A 19,087-nucleotide genomic window follows, 5' to 3' on the forward strand; every position below is an offset into this window, starting at 1 on the left:
AGATTTTTCCATTCCTCTTCCTTGGTAACCTCTGGCTATCTCAAATAATATAATTCTAACTATTCCTCCTTCATCTGTGATATGATGTAATTTCCTGTGAAAAATCTTAATTTCAATTATTTTCCATCAAGCTTTGTAGTTCATTAATTCTTCATATTATGGACTTCATTTCCATTTCCATTTTGTGGTTACTGAAGGGAAGTGAGAATGCTCTTTGTTCGGTATGACTCTACCACCTTGCTAATTTGATTAGGGCCCTTGCAGTTCCAGTTACTTAATTTGGCATTTTGTTCAGTATTTTTTAGAAATACACATTAATTCCATTTATTCCTCCTCAGCAATTACCGGTGGTTTTGAGGGCATATGTTAAAGAATACTTAATTAAGTTCTTATTGCCTTCATTTGGTAAATCGTAAACTTTAGTCGTATTTGAACACTGTGGCTGTCTGAGGACTAGCTTGTAACTCTTCCTGGCAGCTAATCTGTTACACAAAGAAGGTCATCCTTGAGCACTAGTGTGAAGATCTTTAGCTTGGCTGGTATCACTATCTTATGGACTAGTGTTGCCCATTAATGACTAATTTTGATTTAATTTTATTAACATTTTTAAGCACTTTTGATACCCAGAATACGTTGGGAAATGCCTAGTGGCATTTTTAGTTGCCAAAACTGAATAAGGGTTAGATCTAATGTTCCAAATAAGAAAGGTACAGAGTTGTCTTTCATTGTGCAGATCAACTTCTGAAAAGAAGAGCTATCCCTGCAGTCTCCAATATCAGCAATCTCAAATATCAGCAGTATCAAGTATCAGTAATATCAAATGTCAGCAATATCAAGTAGCCGAATATCAAATAGCAGCAGTATCAAAGAGCACAGAATCAAATGTCAGCAGTATCAAATATCAGTAATATCAAATATTGGCAGTATCAAATATCAGCAATACCAAATAGCAGCAGTATCAAATAATAGTAGCATCAAATAGCAGCAACCAAACAGCAGCAATCAATGTCAAATAACAGCAATATCAAAGATGTCTCAGCAATGAGGATGCTGAAGCATGTTATAGTCATATGTTCATATCCTCTTCTGCAAAGTAATCCGATAATAAAAAAATAAGTTCATATGCATCTTTAAAGGTCTGGTATAGTCTAGTGTGAGAAATGCAGCAAATTCTTTATGCATGATGTAGTATATTAAATGTCTTATGAATAAACAATTTTTACGTCCTTTTCCAAGAAAGAGATTTCTTTAGCACTTAATGAATTTGAATAGATTTTGAAACAAATGCTGAAAGATACTTACCTTCTGTTCTATAAAGATTTTTTATTATTGGGCATAGTTTTATCCTTTTGCTTAAAAATAGCAGCACAGGCTTAATCATCAGAAGTTCAAGGCCAGTCTTTAGAATTGTGGTTAATTAAGTTGTACATTATTGTTCACACAGGTTATGGCTATGTAACCTGTAACCCAAAAGTTCAGCTCAACCTCAGGAAGACATATTCTCAGGGAAAGTAAAGTAATAGAATTTTTCATGCCCGTGAAGAAGGTAAATCAGATTGCATTTAGAGACATTTAACTTACAGAAAAGTTATGTTTCATAACATGCAGAATAATTTTGAATTAAAATTATTTTTTGCTATGTTGTTGTCAATCCAATCCTTTATATTCTATATTAAATTTATTTCCTTGGGAGTCTGAAAATACTGACATTAATAAGTCAACTCTACTCAGATTTGCAGACATGCATTTTGAAAGACTAAACCATTTCCTCAGTTCATATCAGTTAGGCCTAATTACTTTAAAGGAATGATGTAATAAATTGAGGCACTAAGAAAAAAGGATGAAAAATTAGAAGAAAATAATTGACCAATACATAAATAACAATAGTTAGTAGGAATTCTAGACCATTTTTCTATGTTAATAAAAATTATCCTTGGAAAATTTTTCAGCTATTACTTTTAGATAGGGTGGACAATTTAATATTTTTTTCTGACAACATGGACATGAGAGATCATTCCATTTATCTGTCTTCTTCGATTTCTTTCACTAGTGTCTAGTGGTTCTTGGTGCCCAAACCTTTTGCGTCCTATGTGAAAATTATTACTCATCATTGTATTCTTTGTGGTGCTTTCATAATTGGGATATACTTTTCAACGTCACTTTTATATATCTCATTATTAGCCTTTAAAATTTCATTGAGTTTTATAAGTTGATTTTGTATCCTGCCCTCTTACTGAATTTATTCTTTGCATCATTGTTACCGAGTCTTTGCTATCCTCTACAGACCAATTATATTGTCAGTGAAACAGAGAACATTGTGTTCTATGTGTCATCTATGTGTTTATAGATTCAGGTATATGAAATAAAATGGGAAAAGCAAAGTATCAAGAAAATAAATATGTTTGAATAATCTTACTCTCCACATAAAGGAACAAAAGGCATATTATTTGAATGCTCGCTGTAAGATGATGCAATAAAACATCTAAGTACTTATAGTCTGAAGTCCAAAAACACTGAATGATTTTCTTTCAAAAAGGAAGACTAAGTATTCGGTAATTTATAAAACATGTTTTTATTTATGTATTCTTTGAAAATATCGGGAAAAACTGTAAGCGCCTTCCCTTCGCGCACTGTGGGAACATCCCAAGAGCAAATGGGAGGTGCTGGCGAGGTTCTTCGTGCCTAACGTAATCCCTCATCACACAGCAGTAGCAATATGGCTCCTGTTGTCCAAGGGCACGGTCTTTAATTTTGTAAAAATTTTACTTGGGACACTAAACACCAATCCATGTCTTGAAGCTATGATATAGGACAGAGTAACTGGAGGACTTAGTTTTATTTTGTTATTAATACACGCTGCAGGGCCAGTAGGAAAATCTCTAAAGAATCTGCTTTTAGCAGTTCACATGGAACAAAATTACTTGTATGCCTTTGTTCTTGAGACATTTATATTTTTAGCTTAGATAAATTAAGGAAGATCTTAGCAAGGAACAGAAAAAGCAGTATTATTGGTTTGGTCTTGAATCTCCTTTGACATAGACAATAATCTCTTTCTTTTTCTCTGTCTCTGTCTCTCTCTCTCCACTGCATGAAGACTAGAGCTATGTTTTGAAGTCAACAGCTCTACTAAACGTTTTTTATCAATACTTGTAAAATTACTGGTTATTTATTTTATAGGCTCTCATTACTTAATGATGCATACCACTTTTGCGAAATTTATCAAAAATATCCTGATATTACTCACTACAAATGTTCCCTTGCCAGACCTGGAGATGAAATGCATTCCACAATTATAAAAACTCATGAGTAATCTTGGACATTGTATCACAGTTGAAATGCAGGGAGATGTGCTGCTCAGACACAAAGAGCAACTGTGGTCAGCCATGTAAAGTGACGCATGCTCCCCTCATATTTCTGACTCAACATATACACTCAGAATCTACCACAGGAGCCCCAAACTGGACAAAACCCTTGGACTAAGTCAGATACTGGTGGCTCATGCCTGTAATCCTAGCTACAAACGAAGATGGATGTTTGCCACTAGAAGTCAACCCACCTTGGGCAGAAAAGCCAGTGAGAATCTCTCTTCAAACTAATCAGTAAAATAGGCTGGAGGGTCATTCAACTGGTAGAACAGACACCAAAGGAGGAAACTAATGACATGCAAGGCCCTGACTTCAAATTTGAGACCCTAAATTCTAGCCACAGTACCACAAGAAAAAAAGACTGAAGTAATCTGTTCAAATATCCCAAACTTCTTGACCTTTTTATATAACTTATAATGACTCAATGACTAGAATTTAAACAAAAGATAGATTAATAATAGGCTATTTGTAACTATGAAAATAGAACACAGACAAACCTGTTGAAATTATTTAGGGAAGGGGAAGGATGATGGTGGTGGAAATTGATTGGAATACTTTGTGAATATGTGTGGAAATCTAACCATGAAATCGCCCCAAATAACAATGCTAAAAAAGATGAAAGGCTATTTTAATGATTTAATCAGAAAGAAATAAACATTGGACCTTCTGGAGGAGGAGCATTAATGCAGCATTTTCCATTGCAACACAGAAAAATAGAATTTTGAACTTCCCTCTAATCTAGTTATTGATAACATTGATTTCCTCATTTAAGAACCAAACATTTGCACTAAGACTGGCGACATGGGTCAAATGGTAGAACACCAAACACCAAGGGGAGGGGGGGGAAGGGAAAGGGAAAAAGAGAGAGAAACAGACACAGAGAGATGACATAGTTTTCTTTTTCCAATCGAGGGAAGCTGTTCTTTGCTATGGAGATCTTATTTGGGCTCATGTGTTCATTGAGGCACACCCTCTTCTCCTGCACAGGAGATTTGTGAACAGACATTTATTTTTAATACTTATTTTTGTTGAACAATAAAAAAGCGATCCTAAAAGTACCTGCATTACAGCCTGGAGGTCAATTACTTAACACTCCATTAAGTTCCATGAGAAGATTTACCTCACTGTAGTGTAGCTATTTGAAATAAAACTGCAAGGTTCTAAACTCATTGAAATGCCCAATATTTCAGAATTGTTGTCTATTTTGTTATCTCATATTACCTACGTTCGTGTCAGAGTCAGAACTCTTTATTGTTGTCATCAAGATAGCATCCTTTCTTCCCCCTGCAATTTTAGAGCCTTTCTTTGTATTATGTTAACGCTTTCAAATATGAACTACTAAATTCCGTTTCTGTCTGTTGAAAGTCATGTTTTATAAATTAGGAATTCATTTTAATCTATAGAAACTATATCTCTTCCAAGCATTTGGAATTTAAATTAGACTTAATGGCATATATAATACTATTATATCCATATGTTCATTTCATTCTGGAGTGCTTTTAAATTGGCAATCTATACAGCATAAAAATCATTTTAAAATACCATAGTTTAAAAACAGCTGGTAAGAAGAGGTGACATATTGTTCTATCTCTAGCTAAATTTATTTCAAATTCTAAAAGTAACTTTGTCACTTATACTTCTACCATAGAGACTGAATTGGGAATTAATTTGGATTCATTTTTATTGAATTCAGAAACTATCACATAAAGTATATTTAAGCCCCATACAAGATGCAAAATTTCTTTTTTTCTTGTTTTTGTCAAGACTGGAGTTTGAACTCAGGGTCTTGTGATGGGTCTACTCCTTGGACCCATCTCTCCAGCCTGGCTTTTGGCTGAGTATTGGAGATTGAATCATGTTCTATTTTGCTGAGGCTGGCTTTGAACTTTAATCCTCTGGATATCAGGCTCTTGAGTAACTAGCAGTTAGAACCCCAAATAGAAATGGTCCCAGCATGTCCTGTTTTCAATGAAATGCCAAGCAAAGAGAACACGCTGTCAGCTCTACCTGGGAGAAGTCCTGGGTTACACACAGAGGCACACCTGTCAGAGAGACAGCAGACCGCTCTGTTGAAACATGAAAGCTCAGGAGAACATGGAATGCTGTGTTTCAAGGCTTGAAATAAAATGCCAAGATTACTGGGTTTACCAAAGGTGCTTCCTCAAATTGTAGAAGTAAATCCTTACGTATTAAGCGTAAGATGAACCAATACATAGATATTCTGGCTGTATCTGTGGAGTTCCTTAAAGGAAGGAAGTCCTATGTTAGCATGAGAGTTTGGGAAGGAGTAAATCACAGTTGACACAAACCAGCTTTGAAAAGAAAACCTTACAGGAACTATTGCAACCATGATGACAATCGAACTACATTGAACCGAATAGGCAATGTGGCTTCCCATACCTCTCCTGTCCTTTAAGGTAACTGGCCACAACATGGTGGCTGTTTCTTAGTTCATATATTGTTAGATGCTTGATCTCATTCACTCAGCCTCTTCTTCATGTTCCACTGACTCTATATTTGATACTTTTCCATTTTCATTAATACACCTTTCCACATTGGGATTTAAATCGTAAGGCATCGGGGCTTCATCCACTTTGGTTGCTGGTTATCCTCTATGCCTAGAAATAGCTGCTTGCCACAACAGAACACACTAGTGAATGGGTCTTAAAATTCCATCCAGCTCGTACTGCATTTCCCTTGGGCACATCTGCTCTTGAAATCTGGGCCATCCTTTCCAGACTTTCCATCCTTTCCAGACATCGTGATGATTCCTGGTCTCATTCCTGTCAATCTTGTTCTGGCCTGGGACCTACCTTGAACTACAGAGGTTGTACACTTCCTTTTACACTTGTGACCCAGATGCTTAGAGCAATATTTTTAAAGATCATTTTACTACTGTGTAATAATTATTATGTGTGAAAAGTTTATGTGACTCCATACTTTTATGGATATTTGTGCTAAAAGAAGCATGATAGGAAGGTAAAATGCATACAGAAATGATGAATTACTAATCTAGTAGAAATACTTTGTTCGCCCACCCATAGTGACATGGATGCATAGTAGATCTGCTTCTAAGAATGATTTGATTCCCATAGTTAAAAATCAAGTTTTTTTTTTAATCTTGTTGAAACTTCTAAGGTATAAAGATCTCTTTAGAGCCCATATGTAGCACCATTCTTACTTGGCTTCCAGTGTTTGCCAGGATGGGTGATCTTCCTTTTGTACTTTCCTCAAACCACATTTCCTTCAATAAACCAAAGAGATAGTAAATAAATACCTCTCACTGAAAATATTTGTAAGATTATTCATAGGGAAACAGTGTCATGATTCACTGACAAAAAAGTATTGAAAGGATTTCTGTCAACCGACTTGTAAGACCACTTGACATCAAGGAATGAAATGATCGTGTAAGTGTGATAGACGTAGAAAGCTCATTTTAACTCTGCAAGTGTGGGTAACTGGAGGGATGAATGTGTGTTTCAGGCAAGTTGGTTGTAATTGACCAGGTCCATTGTTGCATAAAACTTGCTTTCCTAAATATGCTTTAGTATATTTAGAATCAACTTGTAGACTTATTCCATAGCTTTGCCTGCATATTTTTTTTTTAAAAAAAGGTCTTAAAATGCTATATTTGCCCTCCCTGTTTGTGGTCTGCATTTGAACAGTCTTCTCTTCATTCTCTATTTCCTCCATGAAGACAGTCATCTAGAAGAAGGAAAGTTAAAGGCGGAAAACCGGAAGCCATTGTGTTTAGCCTCTGTGTTCCATCCTCTGCAAAGGAAAGGTTACAACCCCCACCCCTCCCCTGCACAACCTCATTACTTTCAGAAAGCCACCTGCGACAAGCATCTTCCTCTCCCACATGAGAAGGGCAATAGGATGCGGTCTTCAGAGGGATTTAGCAGGAGATTCCCAAAGGTAGTTACTGGAGCTGTCTGACCAGCGCGGTTCTGAAGATTGCAGTCTTACCCCACAGGTGTCCCGCTTGCACAGGACTTGAAGTGTAACTGGCACTGCAATCTTGCACCCCGGAAGCATCCACAGGTCAATGGTCAGCTTGGGTTGTCAGGAATCTCAGTGTTACAGCTTGAAGAGATAAGAGGCTTTTCTATTTTTTAAAACACCATTCGAGAAAATGTCTTGGTTTCTGCCAGTGCCTGGAGCTGCCCTTTGAGCTTTCATGTTTATTTGAAAGCTTATGGAATTTGAGGCATTTCTATACAACTTCCTGGTCCTCGATCTTCCTCTCTGTTCACACTGCTCCATGACAGGATGGAGCACAAGGGGAAGCCAGAGTTCTGCTTCCCTCCAGCAAAGCTCTGTTGCCTAAGGAGCCACACTTGCCCGGCTTACCACATAACCAGCCACAGGTACCAGCACCTTCTTGAGTGTTTTCCTCCCATGAATACTCTGCTAACTATGCCTGCAGTTACCAGAATGCCAAGAGAAATAAAAAAACAAAAATAATAATAATAAAATAGTTATTGATTGACTGATCATTAGTTGTTTGGAATTCCTCCAAAGTGAAAGATTGCTTTGGATGAAAACAAGATAAATAAACCAGTTTGGCTAAACACCAAGAAACGGGGGGAGAGATGGGCCACTGGTGGCTCACTCCTGTAATCTTAGCTACTCAGGAGGCTGAGATCTGGGGATCTCAGTTTGAAGCCAGCCCAGGCAGGAAAGTCCGTGAAACTCTTATCTCCAATAAACTATTCTGAAAAAGCTGGAAGTGGAGCTGTGGCTCACATGGTAGAGCACTAGCTTTAAGCAAAAGAAACTCAGGGATAGTGCCCAGGCCCAGAGTTCAAGCCCCAAGACTGCCAAAAAAAAAAAAGGAAAAGAAAAGAAGGAAGGAAGGAAAAAGGAAGGAAGGAAGGAAGGAAGGAAGGAAGGAAGGAAGGAAGGAAGGAAGGAAGGAAGGAAGGAAGGAAGGAAGGAAGAAGAGAGAAAAGCATAAAATTAAAAATGAATTAAATGACTTCAATATCAGGCTTACATCATGCTAGATATGTCATAATTTAAGCATTTTTCCTAATAAATCATGTGACAGTTATACATAAACATAACACTGAATGCTGAAAAGACTATAGTTTCTAAATCATTAGAAATACATTAAACACACAGGTTAACTGTTTTCTAGGATGACAAGTGTATGAAGTGTATTTGTGATACCTTACAAATATTATTCTCTCTCCTATTTTTTTTGTTTAGCAGATAGAATTTCTATTTCAGAAACAAGGCAAAAACTAATGTGAACTTTAGTGTATTAAAATTTCTAATTTATGATGGTAGATAAATTTAATAGGAAATGAGAGTCAATGGATAAAATTAATACTGTAATCATTAAACTTGACTCTTTCCTATGTTAAAATTATATACCATTAAAAGGATATGTAACCTTTTCATAACCTAATTAACATTAAGAAAAATTGACCACACCAAAAACCACATATAAAAACAATAAAATTTATCTATATTTATGTAATGTCTTTACAGTAAAGTTAAATGCAATAAGAACATGTATAATCATTTTTAGTTAAAAACAAAAGGTATGTTTGAAATGCTTTTTTGTTTTTGTCAGTCATGAGGCTTGAACTCTGGGCCTGGGCGCTGTCCCTCAGCTTTTCAGCTCAAGGCTAGTGCTCTACCATGTGAGCCACAGCTCCACGTCTGGTTTTCTGGTGGTTTATTGGAGATAAGAATCTCACAGACTCTCCTGCCCAGGCTGGCTTTGAACTGTGATCCTCAGATCTCAGCCTCCTGAGCTAGGATTATAGGCATGAGCTAGTGGCGCCTGGCTGAGCTGCATATGTTTAAGCACACCCACATATTTGTGGAAATATACTATTCAGATAAATTGCTTTGGAATCCTTTGATATATTTAAATAATACTTTAACAGCCAAAATTCTTCATTACAGATGGCATGAATCAACACAAAGATGTGATAGCAAGAAACAAGTACTAGCTAGTAGAAATAGAAATAATTAATAATCTTCAAATTTTTGAGATAATAACTAGCTTTAATATTGAGTAAAAGTATTTGGGCAGAGTTAAAATATAGAGGAAGACAACAGGAGACAGGGTGTGTCATAATATAAATAATAGTCAATGTAATAAAATGAAGCAAGCAGCAGTATGGAGTTTTATTTGAAGAGTTAAAATAAAAGGTAGCATTTTTTAGTAAGAAAGAAAGGAAAAAGTGAATTGCAGCAATAGCATAATAATGGGTTGGTACATACCAACTAATAAACCAAACCAGGCAGCCTTCAGTGAAATTTTAGATTGCTTTATACTTTTATAATCATGTATAATAATGTAAACAACAATATCACAATGAGTTTATGTTTATATATATACATATACATATATATATATATATACATATATATATATATATATATGAAGGCTGTATGAGGGGGTTACAATTTAACATGTCCTTTTATGTGTCCAGTACTTGTTTCTTAACTTATTTTTTGGCCAGTCCTTGCACTCAGGGCCTGGACACTGTCCCTGAGCTGCTTTTGCTCAAGGCTAGTACTCTTACCACTTGAGCCACAGCACCATTTCTGGCTTTTTTTGTGTGTATGTGGCCCTGAGGAATCAAACCCATGGCTTCATGCATGCTAGGCGAGCACTCTACCACTGAGCCACCTTCCCAGCCCCTCTTAACTATTAAAAATCTTATTGTGAAGGTGATACACAGAGAGGTTACATTTACATAAGCCAGGCAACAAGAACATTTTCTTTTGAACAGACAGTGAATCAATTCAGCAGTAAAACCCACTAGACACTACGTTGGAAATGAACAATTTGCGGGGGGGGGGGGGGGGGGGGGGGGAGGAAGTCCGGAGGTTGAAAAACGGGAAAAGAATGAAGTCAGGAGTGGCCCTGTTGAGTAGATGGCTGTGTAATGCTAGAAGTTCAGGCCAACTGGAGTCACAGCAGCCATTCTTGCCCCGGTTGAGAAGGAAGCGTCCTGTGTACACAGCAGCCCAGGCTAAATGCCCAATAGGCAGCACTGAGGACTAATAGCTCCCCATCCATCCTGGGCATTTGTTGTTCACACACGGTGTACGTTCACTTCCCAATCTCTGTGCTCACTTGCATTCCTGGTCAGTAGTACAGCATAATATTCTACCTATTTCATTGCAAGAGCTTTGAAAAAGAAAAGGGAGACTGCATAAAAATGAAAGTCAGGGGAAGGTGGACAGGAATGACAGAAAAAGAAGGAGTGAAGGAAAAACAGGAGGAGAAAAGACTTACATCTTATTTGAGCCTACCTACATATAAAAGAAACATTTTCGAAAAATGGCTACTTCAGTAAGAACTTTCATAGGCAAATTGTCTTGATATAATCTTAATGGAGCATGCTTCATTATTTTATGCGTTTGTAATCTGTAGGAGGTCTGTCTGTTATGCTAAAAGGCTTTTCTGTGAGTGAGCCACATTTGTCTTGTGGAACACGCCACCATCCTAGTACATATCACCTGCGTGTGATTGTGCCAGAGAGCTGCCATTCAAAAACACAGCTGGGGAAGAGCTTGAGGACATAAACCTTTTGTAAAACCAGTCCTTCGAACACCGATAAAAATATTTTCTGCTATGTTTTCTTTCTTTTATTTTTCCCTTCTTTCACAGAGCCATAAGGCCTTCAGTAGAGGGAGATATTACTTTGAAAGGAATATGGAATAGAATTTGATAGTAAACATTTGGGCAAAGTGTTCCTATAAAAATAAGATGTAATCACTCTACAAGAAGCAGGAAAATTACAACTTTGATTCAAGCCTGAGGATTTAGCCAGAAAAGACATAAGCCTCCTGAAAATCCAGAAGTATGTATCATAAACACCATCCTAGAACTCTGATATATTCTCACTGAACAGCATCCAGACAGGAAAATGAGCAGGAGCTGGAAATATTTGTGAACGATAGTCTTCTAAGCCAAATAATGGCCAGTGCCTTTTCCTAGATGCAAATAAAACCCGAGGAAGAATACTTCATAACCACTGTAAAAGCTCATTTGGAAACAGATCTTTCCCACAGTGTTGTCAGCACGTGAAGAAAGCAAACCAAGCCCCATCAGGTAACTCAAGCAGCGTCATCGGAGGGAAAATCGCCATTGTGTCTTCACCAGAGCAGCAGAAAGACACAGGAAGGCAAATACATTAGATTAGCATAATGTCACATCACGATTCCAATGTATAAGTCTGAAATTGATTTTGATTCCAGTGTGGCCCTCTCTGTGGTTTTTACACACGTTATTTAACTCTAAGCTTTTGTGGTTCTGCTCATTCTGCCCTGAGAGTCTTCACCATGTTGTCCAGGGGTTTTCAGTTTTCAGTTATTGAAAGATTACTAGTAATTGCTTTTGGCTAAGATAGGCAGTCAATAGGTTTACTGGATTTACTCTCCTTCCAGATACGTGTTGTGCTCCATTGCATCTCAAAAATGCATTCACACTTCTGTGAGGATCACCGATCTAAGAGGCCTTGCAGTTTCCTGTGTCCTGGGACCTCTGAGCCCTCAGAGGTGTGTCTCCACCCATACCCTGCCCAAACCTCACACTCCTCCCATACCCCGCCCTAACCTCCCACTGCACCCATACCCCGCCCTAACCTCCCACTGCACCCATACCCCACCCGAACCTCACACTCCTCCCATACCCCACCCGAACCTCCCAATGCACCCATACCCCACCCGAACCTCACACTCCTCCCATACCCCACCCGAACCTCGCACTCCTCCCATACCCCACCCGAACCTCCCAATGCACCCATACCCCACCCGAACCTCACACTCCTCCCATACCCCACCCGAACCTTGCCCTGCACCCATACCCCACCCGAACCTCACACTGCACCCATACCCCACCCGAACCTCACACTGCACCCATACCCCACCCAAACCTCACACTGCACCCATACCCCACCCGAACCTCCCACTCCTCCCATACCCCACCCGAACCTCACAGTGCACCCATACCCCACCTGAACCTCACAGTGCACCCATACCCCACCCGAACCTCCCACTCCTCCCATACCCCACCCGAACCTCACAGTGCACCCATACCCCACCCGAACCTCACAGTGCACCCATACCCCACCCGAACCTCCCACTCCTCCCATACCCCACCCGAACCTCACAGTGCACCCATACCCCACCCGAACCTCGCACTCCACCCATACCCCACCCAAACCTCGCACTGCAACCTGCCTGCCCTGGTTTTCATCTTAGCTGTTCACGTCATTCAGTTCAATCCTTCCCTATACAGGTCTTCCTTTCTTTCCTTTCTTTCTATCATTTATATCTATCATCTATCCATCAATCATCTATCACCTATTATTTATCTAGAATTTATATCAATCTATTGATCCATCTTTCTATCATTGATGTCTGTCGTCTGTGTTTCATCCATCTATCCATCTGTCTGTCCTCTATCAACATCTATCATCCATGTATCATCCATCATCTATATATCATCTACCACCCATCTAGCATTTATGTGTACTCATCATCTATCCATCTACCTGTCTATGTCTGTCTGTCTGTCCATCTATCTATCCAAGCTGGAGTTTGAACTCAGGGTTCCTTTGTTATTGGAGCTCTCCCACCTTGCCCATGCCTCCAGCACTTTCTGTGGTGGTCATTTTTCGCATAGACCAACTTAGACCACCATGTTCTCATAGCTGACATCACAGGTGTGCGCTACCATGCCCTGTTATACTGTTGCGATGAGATCTCATGTGCTTGTTTTTTGTTTTGCCAAAGCTGTTAATATAATTCGGTTCTCCACTGTCAAGTACTTAACATCACAGATGACAGATGGATGGATGGATGGATGGATGGATGATACACAGCTGACAGATGGATAAAGGACACACAGATGACAGACAGATGGATAGATGATACACACATGATGGATAAGGGACACACAGAAGATAGATGAATGAATGGATGGATGATACACAGATGATAGATAAAAGACAGACAGATGATGGATGGATGTATGTATGTATGTATGGATGGATGGATGGATGGATGGATGATACACAGAGATAGCCAGATACAGATGAAGGGAGCCACTGGAACACAGCACTCCCTCACATTTTGAATTTCTTCTGTTCAAACTTAAACTTTCCGAGGTGGCCTAAGAATTTGCTACATTTTTTATCTCATTTTATCCAATCATGGAAATCTGATTTGTGTTGCTTACTCGTGGATTTATTTCTGGTCTCCTCCTAATAAAATGTGCGTTTGGTGAGGGAGAAGAAACGTTCTCCTACCTTGAGTTCTTCATGCTGTTGGGTGGTCACCTCCGCAGACCTCTGTGGAGATGGGTCAGCTCTGCCGGGTTGTTACTCACTCTAGAAAGAAAGAAAAATAAAGTGGCTAGCCTCTCAAGTGAGCTAACAGAATAAAGTAATTCCTGTGACAGGATTGTGCTGTCACTCCACCAGGAAGCAGGGTTGATCCTGTCATCCTGGTCGGTCCCAGGTCAGCTGGACCCTCCCCGGGCACAGAGGCGAGGCTCTAAGGACGCCTGGCCTGCCCAAGGCTCACTGTCCTGGGGCAGCATCCTTATCTCCTCTCAGTTTTGCTCCATGATGTACGTCTCCTTGTTCTCTAAATGGTCAACACTGACCTATCACTACCATGTAACTTCCAGATATCTATATCTGACAATTTCCCTCCTATGTTATTAGTCAAGTGATATGCTGGGATTTTTTTCCTTTTTGCCTTTTAATTGTGTTCTAGTTGAAACAGGGTTTTACTGTGTAAGCCCTGGTGCTCCTCCTGTCTTCCCCTCCCAAATGCAGAAAGATATGCTGAGCTTTTAACCAGATAGCTTTGAATAGCTATAACCAAATAGTAGTATATACAAAAACAACTTCAAATAAATTTATTTTGATCAACTCTTCCTTTTGTTGGTTGATTATTTTCATTCTCTTTTTTCCAATTTATAATACTTAGATGTTTTCTTATGGCTATCATTTTGAAAGATAGACTTTTAGAGAGCACTGGAAAATCCTCAAACAACATCTCTAATGAATTGAAATTTGCCCCTGCTTTCTAATTATTTCCCACTACTATTCGTGGATCAGAGTCTTTCCTTCAGTCTGGTAGACACTCCACAATATGCCAAATGCTGTAATGTTTAGGGCAGTTTACTGCTTAATTTTACTTGTTTTCCTTATATGTTTGCTATACTATTTGTCACTCCATAACACACATGAAGGAAAGAAAATCTGTATGTTTATAGCTATCAGAGGAGAGATGTTGTCAAACAGTAAAACAAAAAACTTCTCAGACACACAAATGGAAGTATTTTATTTATAGCAATGGATCAAACATGTCTATGTTAATTTTTTAAATCATATAAACTAAAGGGCATTTAAAGTACTTTTTAAGACGCAAGACGTGTTGACATCCACTCATTTTTCAGAATGAGTTTGTAGCCATTTGGGTCATTCAGCTCAGCCACTGAATAAACAGATTTTGTTGTATTGGCAGAGCTCCATTTTGTAGCATGATGAAGGTTTGTGTCTCCAAGCAAAACCCAGCCACCCAAACAGAGCGCTCTCCTGCTTTGCGGATTCCCAGATGCATAAGGAATGGCCAATCACACAGTAATGCTTGAGCAGCAGTCCCCATCAGCTTGATTGTAATAAAGCTTCCCTCGGTTTTCTTTAAATAGTATCCCAATTGCCATTATTATTCCTAGGAGGAGCGTGAAGTAGGCAAACACAGATTAAATTTTAATATGCTCTTGATTCAGCAGTTACTAAAGCAGGTTACTAAAAGAGTTGTCAACCAAACTTTTCTATAACATTGGCTTTAATTGTGTACATGCTCATATTTAACAAAGATTGTTTTAAAGTATTTGCCTATGTAGTGTGCTGGCTCAGGGTCTTGTGATTTTTTCATGCACGTTTTCAACACTGTGACTGGCCTACTTAAAGACCCCAGGCACAGCAAAAATATTCCCCTTCCGAGCCCATTTTAATTTTATCCATTCCCAGAACTGAACCTCACTTCTTAACATACTCACAGGAAGTGTGTGCTGAGTTACACACCACCTAGTCATAAATGAGTTTTGCTTCAACTCATTTCCTAACTTGTAACATTCTACTAACCAGAATCCCTACTTCTCCCTTTAGACTGATATTTTTCTTATTTTATCCTTTACTTCCCTAAATCTTCCATTACCCTCAACAGAAATGACTACAATAATAACCAATAAAACAATATATAATAATAATGAACAAAAATATGATCTTTTGTTCCATGCTCAATGAAGTCAACCACGCACTCATACAAAGCTACCAAAATTACAAACCCATGGTTGAACTTTATTCTTATTTCCTAGCTTCTTTCTTACAGTTTCTAAAGTGAATGGCTCTCCACTCACCTGCACCTGCTACAAACTATGTCCAAATCCCCATCACTCAACACCCTGAGCCAGAGCTCAGACACTAGAAGTCATGGCCGTGAAAAACACAAAGGAAAAAAAACTCAATGTGCGACATTTTCACCAAATAGAATTATGATTGGATTCTACCTCAAAGTAATTATGAATAAGTCTATGTTTTTGATAAGGCATGTATCAAAGATTGACTTCTAAACTTAGTGTTGTATGATGCTTAAATTCTTTACATGATACAATACCATTCTTCAAATCAAATGATTGCCTATAGTTAATATTCCCATTTAGATTTTGGCAAAGTATCACATTAACAAAAAAACAAATTAGAGATTTGTGAATTTTAATAAAAATAACTTAATGTCATCCAAATATCTCCAAATATTGGTTGAGATATTTTGTAACTAGAGGTGGAAGACAGGAAAGAGGCATCGACCAGGGTACCTGTCACTCATGAGCTGACATGATGAATTGAAGCCCCTTTGTACGACTTAAAAATCGTTTTAAAAATAAAGTAGAAATGATGATGGAGGATGGACACCATTGTAAGTGAATTGCATGTCACTGAGTTATTTGTAGCTGAATTTTGCCTCAAAAGTGATTTTGTGCATACTGTATTTTTCATTTCGCATCGGTGGGAGCGAAAGGCTCAGGCTCTTACATGGAACCTGGCGAGGTTGACCTCGTGAAGGTAGAGGGCTTCCGTCAGTCTCGAGGAAGTAGTCATTGCCAGGGATCAGGGGAAGCTGAGGGCGCAGGATGGGAATAGGAAAAGTTTGGTCAATAAGTGTAAGGTAGAGTTGGATAGGAGAAATGATTTCTGTTGTTCTTCTGTATGAAAGGGTGACAGGGTGAAGAGTTCTGTACATATTTCAAGATGTTTTCAAACCAGTCTCACTACGAAGAAATGATTAAGTGTGTGCTATGACCTCCATTTGATCATGATACAAACAAAACAGCCAAAGCAAAAGGTTATGTTGCACAATTTCTAAATCAAGCACAAAAATGACATACGTACATGTCAGAATAGGGCATTGTGTACCAACTGGATCTCTATAAACTACAAATAATGATTTTACTCATAAATTTAAAATTTTACAAATATCATTCGTAACCCTCCCTGAATAACTTATCATTGTAGATTAGCTGTTTAGTGTTACAATAACATTTATACACATTCCAATTTTCCCTACTTTAATTAAGTAAATGACAACTTTTATTAATCAAACAAAACTTGACCATCAAATCATAGGAACCATTACAAATTATTTTAGATAGATAGATAGAGACATATCAAACTAAATACATGAAGACAATGAATTAGAAAGGTGCATTGTGACATTTATAGTAATAGAATGACAGCAGGGCAAATTAAATGATTAATGTGTGTTAATTTTTCGAGTTGTCAATGAATTTCATAGCAACAACACAAGGTGGTTACTGACATTTTAATTTGCCTGTGAATAGATTATGGTTTAGGGAACTGTTTTAGTTGTGGTTCCAGCTTGTTTTGAGCTTGTTGTTTTTGCTCTGACTTTTTTGTTTGTATGTTTTTGTTTGCTTTTGTGCCAGTCCTGGAGCTTGAACTCAGTGCCTGGGTGTTCCCCCTGATTTATTTTGCTCATCTAGTGCTCTAGCACTTGAGTCACAGCTCTACTTCCAGCTTTTTGGGGGTTAATTGGAGATAAGAGTCTCATGGAATGTCCTGCCCTGGCTGACTTCGAACTGTGGTCCTAAGATCATATTGATTGAGTCTTCCCAGGAGACTCCAAGCTCCTACCATTCACACACTGATTTAGGAGCACTGCAAATGCTTTGATAACTATGTTTCTATACAATATTATACCCATAAAAAACTTCTCAAGCATACATCAGAACTTACTAATTGTATCCATTACTAACCATACGCCAAACTCCAGACACACATACAATTCCACATGTTTTACTGCCCGCGTCTTTTCCTAAGATTATCAAGACAGCAACTATGTACAAATGCAGCCCGTTGTCTGTTTTCTACAGAATCTACTTCCTGGTCCTTTGTGAATTTAAAGAGTTGTCTAAATGGGTTTCAATCATCTCCTTTAACATTCTGTTTGGTATTCTGAAATGTCTCCTAAGTGTCTTCAGTGTTTAAACAGTTTATTCATACCTCAGGGGGGAACACGTCTTCAATGTAATGTATGGTTTCAGGAAATGAAAGAGAGGCCCACTCTTCCTAGCTACTCAGCCTGGAGTCAAGTATGAATGTGTGCTGTAAGTAGCTGTTTATTCTTCTGGAGCCTTCCGATTCTCCCAAGTGCCTCTCACATCTCAGCTGCTGTGGGACCAAAGAATGCACCCCCCTCCCCTGTTTTCTTAACCACTGCCACTTCCTCTCTGCAAACTTCTCTGCTCTGGCTCAGAGGGAGTACTCAGATGTATGAGCCTGTTCCCATTTCATGGAAGGCCACTCAGAGATTTCTTGGTGGAGTCAATCTGCTTTCCTTGCCCCAACGTTTGTTTAGATTTTGATCTCATGGGCCGCTCCACTTCCTTTTGCTTTCCGCATTTTCAGTTCGTGCAAGGAGAGAGGGGATTCTGTACATCTGAAACTACTTGCTGCAAGAGTTTGTCAGAAAGATATTAGCAATGTTCGGTTAACATTTATCTTGTATAAATATTGCCTCCTAGTGAATCTCCAGTAGTTGTAACTATTTGGATTTCAGAATGGATGATAAAATTCCACTCTTCAGGCACCTTCCCGCTGTTATTAGTGACCCTTAAAGTCAATTAATACAGAAAAACAGACTTAGGAATCATGTGTGGTTTGTGCTGCTTTTCATTAGGTAGTGAATATGAGCTGCATCTATGGTCAGCCTGAAAACTTTTAACATCTCTTTTTGTCTTTGAAAATTCCATGACTAATAGTTATTTTTAAAAAGTCACTAAATATCCTCATTTGGACTTTTTGATGGCAATTTTCACTGAATATAAATTTAAGCTGCTGAAATTTTATTACTTACAGCACTTTATCATTTTAAAAGTTTCTAAATCTATTGTTTATATAGTGTATCACCAATAAATAATCTCTTTGTCCAGCTGTCTTTCAGACTTGTACTTGGTTATTGGTTTTTGATGATTATAGTGTGAGGAGAATAACTTTAATTTTCATTTTCTTTATCCTGCTTATGATTCATTGAATTTCTTTGAACTACATGTTCATAGTTTAACCCCAAATCCTTAGCATTTTCTATCATTATTTCTTTAATACATTTTTTATAATGCCTTTCCTCTCTCTAGAATTTTTAATATGCAAATT

Source organism: Dipodomys spectabilis, unplaced genomic scaffold (genome assembly GCF_019054845.1).
Source record: "Dipodomys spectabilis isolate Male_0828 unplaced genomic scaffold, ASM1905484v1 ptg000288l, whole genome shotgun sequence".
NCBI lineage: Eukaryota > Metazoa > Chordata > Mammalia > Rodentia > Heteromyidae > Dipodomys > Dipodomys spectabilis.